Source organism: Zonotrichia leucophrys, chromosome 1 (genome assembly GCF_028769735.1).
Source record: "Zonotrichia leucophrys gambelii isolate GWCS_2022_RI chromosome 1, RI_Zleu_2.0, whole genome shotgun sequence".
In the NCBI taxonomy this organism is placed as follows: Eukaryota; Metazoa; Chordata; class Aves; order Passeriformes; family Passerellidae; genus Zonotrichia; species Zonotrichia leucophrys.
In genome coordinates, this window is record NC_088169.1 from 6,561,231 (window position 1) to 6,569,934 (window position 8,704).

The 8,704-nt window shown below is 42.2% G+C and overlaps 1 protein-coding gene across 2 annotated transcripts in view; it reads right to left on the reverse strand.

The window, feature by feature from the left end:
* The window catches only part of LOC135444486 (V-set domain containing T-cell activation inhibitor 1-like), a 33,291-nt gene extending 25,079 nt beyond the window's left edge, over window positions 1-8,212 (reverse strand). For both annotated transcript variants that reach the window (XM_064706218.1, XM_064706227.1), the window contains exons 1-2: window positions 8,079-8,212; window positions 5,660-5,765 (exon numbers count right to left, since the gene is read on the reverse strand). The gene's annotated coding sequence lies outside the window, so the exon portion shown is untranslated. The remainder of the gene's footprint in view (window positions 1-5,659; window positions 5,766-8,078) is intronic.
* Between the last annotated feature and the right edge of the window lie 492 nt (window positions 8,213-8,704).

Consider the following 8,704-nt stretch of genomic DNA (forward strand, 5'->3'; position numbering starts at 1 on the left):
CATAAAGGGCAGAAAGATGCACTGGTTGCTCTAACCATGTCAAAAATCCAGGAGATATGTGAGTGGAAATCTCTAATATCACCTAAGACCTCTGAATCCTTGGATATCTTCTCCTGGAATACCAGAGAAGCAGTGTCATTCATGAGGCCATCCATAACTGAGCAGGAGGTTATGTAGTATGGCTGTGTAGTGTCAGGGCCAGCCTTCTCAAAGGTTTCTGTGCTCACATTTCCTAGAGTCATGACAAAAACATTGAGCATCCAAGCTGTTATAACTTTTAAACTGGTTACTTTCAAGCTCCTCTGACATTCTCTGCTTTAGTGATCTCCTAAGGTGCAAATGGACCTAAATCAGAGCCAGGATCTCAGCTTTCTCTCCTATCATTCTCATTGAGAACTGTAAACACCAGTGGACAGCCCTGTTCTCTAGAAAAGCAAGATGTGTAAAGTATCAGCTGAAGGAACTGTGTTCCTTCACATTCACTTCACATTCTACACTTTTTGTACACAGAATGAGATATATGAGAGATCATTGCTTATATCTGGGTTTCTCTAGTTAAGAATGCCTGCTGCACTTTCCTTAGAAAGGACTACTTTCCTTTATTCTGTTCTTGCACAAAATGTTTAAAATCATAGGCCAAATACTTTATTATTTATCCACATTCAGAATAGAGGCAGGACCGTGCCTGGCTGGGCTCTCTTGGCATCTCGTAGTATGCTGTGGATATTTTGTTTGGATGGAAGGGATGTCCTTATTTGCATGTCTTAAATTACTTTTCAGCATGTTGCCAATACACTGAAAGTGCGTGAGAGTCAAACTCTCATAAAACACAATATTATTCAATGCACAGCTGTTGCTACCAAAGTAAACAATTGATTTTTCTGCTTTGCCATCAGATTCTGGGGAAGTAGGCACTTCTAACAAAGCTGTAGTCTGGAGGATTTTTGTCATTGCAATGTGCTAGGCAGATGTAGCAACTATTATTATAGACAGATGTAGCAATAGAGTGGGTCTTCTTATGGGTGGGAAGAGTTGTTTTCCCTGATGTTTTCCACAGCTGGACTGTCTAAATTCACATCATCTCTTGCTATCAGCTCTTCATGAAACCCCATTTTTTCGATCAGCCCAAAGCTTGAGTTCTGAGTAGTTGTGGTAAGAGATGGCCAGACTTGGGCCTTTAGAAATGACTAAACTTGAGGTGAAAACCGCACAGAAACTTTGATTTGGAAAGGCAGGACTCCTTCTCCAAATTGGCTTTGCTTATTGGTAAAAAGAGCTGATGCATTCATTGGGAACTTGATTGATCCTTGATAGGAATGTGACAATGACCTACTTCTTTATCTTGTAACTTCAGCTGGGGCAGTGGGGAGGAGTGTTGTGTGGGACTTCTGTGCAACCTATTGCATCCCTAACTCTCGAGGGAAAAGGATGTGATGTCCTCAGATGGGAAAGTACCAAGTGCTAATTGAATAGCTATAGCATTTGCATATTTTACAGGCGGCTGCCAAACATCTGGAGGCCTCATTATAATGCAGGCAAACAAAGAATTGTGTTTGGATCTTTAGAGCACTATGGAATGGCATTAAATATTAAACATTACAGCTGCCCTTTCTGCAGACACAAATGTCCATTTGTGAGAATATTTCCTCCCCTTGCTGACATATTTGTGGAAAGTTAACTAGTAGTTATTTGGTGTGATTTGTCCTGTGCTTTAACTGACAGCTGTCAAATAAACTCCTAGCTTCTGGGTTCAAACCAAGGGAGAAATGATTTGTATGAAGCACTCCAGGTATGTGAAGTTTACATGACCTAGTTTTGAAGCACTTCCTCAGAGCACTCACAGAAATCTTCTCTAGATGTCAACATGCTGATCCCATATTTGTGGTTCAGAGCCCTTACATTCCTGTCTTGCTACCAGATGGGATTTGAAGAGCCTTGTTAAGTTTGTCTCTTTCAATGCCCCAGATTGTGAGGAAATCAAAGCTGACCTCGCTGCTTCTAGGACTGTTTATTTAGAGGACTAAGAGTGTTACATGTTGGCCTTTTTATAATCACTCACGATGTAAACCATCGTTTGAGAGTGAATTGGCAGCTGAAGGACAGTGAACACCCCAGAGCAGCTCTGAAACATAACACAGGTTTCAGAAACTGAAGCTAATCCTATTTCTATGCAGTTTTTCAGGGATGGCAAAATGTCTGGGCCTTGCAGCCCCTGTTCAGGAGCCACTCAAGATGAAATCTCTGCCCTGGCCTAACCAGAGCAAGACATGGGGTGTCTCTGATCCAAGATGAAATCTCTGCCCTGGCCTAAACTGAGCAAGACATGGGGTGTCTCTGATCCAAGATGAAATCTCTGCCCTGGCCTAACCAGGGCTACACATGGGGTGTCTGATCCAAGGTGAAATACCTGCCCTGGCCTAAACTGAGCAAGACATGTGGTGTCTCTGACCCAAGATGAAATACCTGCCCTGGCCTAACCTGAGCAAGACATGGGGTGTCTCTGATCCAAGATGAAATCTCTGCCCAGGCCTAACCAGGGCTACACATGGGGTGTCTCTGATCCACACCTTGCTGGCAGGGAGTCAGTGGTGGCCTTGCCATGATTTTTGTGTTACCCTCCTGAGTTCTGTCTCCTACAGCTGCTTCATCCCCAAATCCCTGCATTTTATGGCCTGCAAATGCAAGGCACGCTGGAGCTAAATTTCCATTTATCCTTGGAGATAACCCTTGACATGAGGGCTATTTCTGAGTGAGAACTTGTTTGTGCATCTCTCAACATGGAAGAGTAGGAGAAAATAGGAGCCAAGCTAATAAAACTGTATTTTAACCAAGGCTATCCTAAGTTAGATCATCCTCTCTCTTCTGAGGTGTGGGGCACATCTGTGGCTGGGCTTTGACAACCATGTCAAGCCAGCAAATCTGCACTGACTGGGATCAGCTCCTGCAGATCTCTCTGCATCTGAATTGAGTTGTTCAGCTTCACTGAAAGCAGTATTTGGAAAACACCTGTAATAAAATGGTTTCTTTCCGTGACCACCATGAAAATTGTAGCCACAGTGAGGTTCTCAAAAGGTGAAATGAACTGTGTGGAGGATAATCTTTGAGGACAGAAGTTTCCCATGAGGAAATTCAAAGATCCCCTAGGCAGGCCTACCCTACAACCCTGCTTTTTGGTGTTTTGCTTTTTGGTTTGAGACTCTGAAGGTTTCATCCAGGTACTCATGCAGCTCTATCCTGGTGTAATAAAAGCAGTTTGTCCTCAGCAAGGCACTGCTGCTTTCCTTGGCTTTAATAGATCCCAAGAGTGGGCCCAAGCAATGTTTATGGAATTAGGCTTCCCCAGGGTACACTTACTGGATGGATGACAACACTCTAGTACAAATCAACACACTCTTTTCTGCTTCATTCCTCTGTGGTGAGTGAAGAAATGGGGGAGGAGGTAGTAAAATGTGTTGTAGCACAGGGACTTTCATGGCTCCTAGGGATAAAATGAAATTAAATTCTGACCCTTGACTCTCTGGCTTGGCATAGCTGTCCTGTAGTGGGGACCTTTCCAGGAAAACCTTTTAGCCCTAAAGCTTTTAATTCCGTGCCTCTGCTCCCTTTCCCAGCAGAGGATTTAAAAAGTACAAGAGATGCAACACAGCATGGGGACCCCAGGGAGTTTTCATCCCATCCTCACATGTCATTGCAGAATTTCTTGTTGAGAAAAAAAAATCCTTCCTCATCTTAAACAAATCATTCTGTAAAAGAATATTGATTTTGTTATAGGAAACAGTTGAAGCTCTGGTAGATTCTATTCTATGGATCCTATCACTATGGGCCTTTATATTCATACAGGGTCATGCTTTGCTTTCAAAAATCTCTGTGAAGTGTAAGTGTAGTGCTACCTATAGTGCTGCCAGAAAACTTGGCTTGCAGCCTGAGAATTCAGAAGCATCACTGTGGGTGTCTGAGTGAGGAGTATGTGGGAATGAATTAACCATGGAATGGCCCTTGCTGCATCTGTGATAGAGCTGGAAAAGTGGTGACATTCCTGTCTCCATTTCCTCTCACTGTGTGGGTTTCTCAAATGCTTCTGGGCGTCTCCTTTTTCCCCTTCATTGTTGCTATTAATAATCAAAGAAAATGTCATCCTCTGGATAATACATTGCATTTGGGTGAGAAGAACAACCAAGTTTAAGCTGGTCTTGTCTAGTATATGGAGTTCTCTTCTCTTTATCCCTAGATAAAGAGTATCTCTTCCCTTTCCTGATGTCAAAATAAATCACTCCTCTTTGGAGATACAATGGGAAGGATCTGCTTGGCTTTAGCTCTGATCTCTGTGGTGGCATCCATCATTGGCTTGGCAAGACTATTGATAAAGGATCTGAAAGCAATTTTGCTTTTACAGAACTTAAGCACATGCCAATGTAGAGCATGGGGTGCTCAAATGTTAGAAGAGAAGCCAGAGTTGGAGATTACATTTAAATGCACTTAGCTGAGAAATGTGTTTGGACTGTACAATTAATTAACTATATTCATAAACTTATGGGAAGCCAAAAAAAATCAAGCAAGCAGCAGTCTCCTTAGTCTCATTTAGTGTGCTCTTTTCAGCAGCCTTGCAATGTAGAAGGAGCTAGCAGCAAGTCTGTTAGCTAAAAAAGCAAGAAATAAAAAGAAGAAGAAGCTGATAAAGAGCTTTCTCCAAAGCCATAACCAAGGAAATCGAGAGAAAGAAGATAAGAGCATTCTGCAACTAGATGAAGCGATTTTAGAAAGTTAAGTAAAGTCAGAGTAACTTTTCACTAATAGCATGATATTAAATTATTGTAACCAATAGCTAAAGTAAAAGAAAAGTAAACAACTAAAAAGTGTATAAAAAATCAACCATTTTCATTAATAAACTGTTACCAAGTGTTACCAACTGAAACTACTTGTAATGTCTACTTTATGTCGTGACCGCCTCAACTGCGACATTGCAAGGAAATTGTAAGTGGAATAAAATAATGTGAAAAATGGCATTGTAACATGTGCACAAAGTGGTGTGAGAGGAAAATACATGCAAAACTAAGTTGTGGAAAGAATTTTAAAAATTAGAACCCTATAGATTATGACCCATAAAAGTTATCTAGATAATAATTCACCTTTTTTCTCCATCCTTCCCATTCTCTAATAAAGTTGCATTCTTCAACTACACCAAGCAAAAGCTGGATTACACCACTCACCAGTGTTCTTTTTGTATAGAACAGAACTGAATTTGGAGTGAAACTTTGAGTATTGGAGTGATGCAATGAACAAGTGGCCTTCAGCATGTGGAGTTCATGCCCATGCAATGCTCCAGCACTTCTCCATCTCCTGTTAGCACAGACACCTCTGCACCACACCTTGCTCTGAAGATTTGCCTCAAGGTATTGAGGTGCTGTTTTGAAAACATGTGACCTGAAATCAATGAATGGAACTCTCTGAGGCTCAGGCTGCTTTGAAAAATATGACAGCAGGTACACTCACAATGTGTACACATCCCCAAATGCCCCTGAAAATTGTCAGTGCTCGATGAGCACAGTCACTGAGGTGTGTTCAAGTGTGTGTGTGTATTTAACTTAAGGTAGCAGAAAAGTATCTCATTGCTCAGAGGACAGTTTTATGCATTTTCCTCTCCTTCCCTTATTTCTCTCACCTGTTGTTGAACCAAAGCTCAGTCATGGGCATGTCCCAGCTCCTGGACTGGATCTTTGGTGGCTGTTCAGGGATGCTCAGCTTCCATAGGAGGCAGGTGCTTTGTCCTGACAGGGAGGAAGGGCAGTAACACAGATCAGAAAAGGAAAGTGAGAAGGGTGTGGAAGAAAAACCAGCTAAACTCTTTCAAAGGATTCTAAGTACTCATCATAGAATGATTTGGAAGTGACCCTGAAAGATCGTCTTGTTCCAACCTCCCCTGCCATGGGCAAGGACATCTTCAACTACACCAGTGACACATCCAATCTGACCTGGATGCTTCCAAGGATGGGGCATCCACAGCTTCTCTGGGAAACCCATTTTAGTGCCCCACCACTCTGACAGTAAAGAATTTTTTCCTCATGTGCAACCTGCATCTACCCCTTTTCCAGTTTAAAATCATTGTTGTTTGTCCTGTCACTACAGGCCTTGGTAAAAAGTCTCTTTTTTAGCAGCCCCTGGAAGGCCCCTCTGAGATCTCCACAGAGCCCTCTCCAGGCTGAACAACCTCAATTCTGTCTGTGTTCAGAGGAGAGATGTTCCAGCACTGACTGGTTCTGTGGACTTCTTCTGGATCTGCTCCACCACCTCTCTGTTTTATGTTAGCAGAAAACTGTAGATAAGTGATAAGGTGGGGAAACCCCAGAAGCCCCCTAAAGACCTGACTCCACCTGTGTATTGGCTTTTTTTTTTCTTTTTTCCTTAAAGAATATATATGTTTTTCTTTTACAGAATGAAATGTTCTTCTCCCACCCTGCCCTCACCTCCCACCAAACACTAAGTGGCTTCTCTGGAGATAAAATGTGCAGAACTGGTGACTTTTCTACCAAAAGATCAGTCTCCTGAGTGTAGTATATACCCATGCAATCTTTTTTTAGCACTTTCCCACTGGGGAAAGCTTAACAGAATTATTTGTCACACTCATCTTTCCAAATATTTCAATAACCTGGTCTGTATTATGAGAAGAGCATTAGGAGCTAAAAATTTCCTGTCATCTCCTTTCCCTCTCCAGAAATGGATAAATAATTTCTCTGGAATTAAAAATCTGTGCTGATTTCCACCTTTGCATTATTTACACTTGTGTTACCAAGATAAACTCCGAAAAATGGCAAGTTTTGATTTAATGAGAACTGAAATCTACAGCTCTGTCATTTCACTTCTTCCTCAGGATTCACTTTTAGTCAGCTGGTGAAACATTTCTATTTATCATTCAAAAAGGCAAGATTACCTAGCATGAGCTGGTTCTTGAGGGGGTCTGAGTTCCAGGTTCACATGGAGGAGGTGTGAGAAATTGATCTTTGTGGCATTTGTTGCTCTGTACTTCTCCCAGGTGTCTTTCTCCTCCTACCTTCCTCTGTCCCTGCATTAATTTGGGGGGTACAGTCCCCTCTAAAGGCAGCAAGGTGCTACCAAGAATAAAATTAGATTTTAGGACAGGAAAGTTGTTTTAAATGCCTTGTTATAGGGATTGGCTTGTACATCTATTGCTGTGTAGGTTTTGTGGTTTGTTTTTTAATTAATCTAATATAAATCTGTCAAAATCAAGGCACCAGGTTTCTCCAGAGCTTATTTGTGCAACAGAATTTGATTATGTTTATTCTATTTTTTTTTCCAAACTCCACCACCGCTTGTAATAGAAACCACAGTGACTCAGTTTGGGAAAACCCTCCTGTGCAGTTGTTTGCTCTTTCTAGTCTTGTCACTCTTACACTTGACTTCTTCACTACCTGCAGCCTGCACCCTGGGACCTCTTGCCTTCCTTTTTAGCTGCTGTTACTCTCTGCCAGATTGTGAACAGAGACCATTCAGAACCTGAGGAGTCACCCAGAGCTCCCTTTCTGCCTGGCTGCTGAATGTCCCGAGCTTTTGCTCTTGCTCAGGTGACATTTTGAGGCAGCAAGTGTGATTTGATTGTTTTCAGCCTGGTGTTTGTCCCCTGAATTTCACTAAACTCCCTATTCAGTCACTTGTGTCAGTGTGCCACTTTAGTGGCTAAGGAAAAGCAAAAAGATAAGGGCAGAAATAAAGGCAAAGTGGTGCTCAGTGAGAAAACTAGTTGGAAATGCCTTTTGTTTTAGTGGTGGCCTCACTTTCCATTCTGCAGTCTGAGCACACCCCAGCTGGGAGCCAGCACAGGGGAGGGCAGTTACACAAATGGGAACCCCCTCAGTCTGGAGATTTTCCTCTCTGGAAAACTGTTGCTTATGACAAAGAAAAATAAAACAACCTCCCAAGCCTAATCCACATGGTTTCTTTTTCATTTTCACCCATGGAAACGTCATCTGAAGCAAGTGCAAAAGACCTTAGCCAAAGCCCACAGCCCAAGTACTGAAATTTTAGCACTTTCTCATCCAATATAGAAAACTTGATCTCTTGCTTACCTCTGTGGGATCTCCCTGTGTCCCTCTGCACGTGCTGAGATCCAGACGTGCTGCTGCTGCAAGGAGCTGCTGTGTGAATGAGGAAGTGCTGGAGCAGGGCAGGATGTAAGTGAGCAGTGACTCAGAGAATTCAGGGGCTGTTTCTCCAGCCAAGCTGGGGAATACATGGAAATATTGTCAGCTCTCACCATAGCCTGCGCAGCTGACACAGGCTCTTGCAAACTACCAATAGAAAAAGCTGAGGAGTTACCACTTTACCAATAGAAAAAGCTCAGGATCCAAGTTTGATCTTTTCCCAGAATTTAGCTATTTATGATAATGCAGCCTTCAGGTATTGCAGTTCCTTCTAGGACTGCCCACCTTTTGTCTTATAGTTAAGCATTTCTTTGCATGAATGTGCTGCTTGAAAATGTTCAGAACAAGGATTTTGCCAGTGTTTCTGAAACAACTCTTGTCTCAGCTTAAGCAGGCACTTGAGACTTTGCTTAGTTCTTTCTACTGAGGAAAAAAAATAATTAAAAAGCTTTTATCTTACATTAACATCAGTCAAAAGTGATTGTATTTGGTTTCCTTTACAGCTGAGCATTGATGCTAGCCCTTGCAGTTTCTAAGCATTCCTTTCCAAA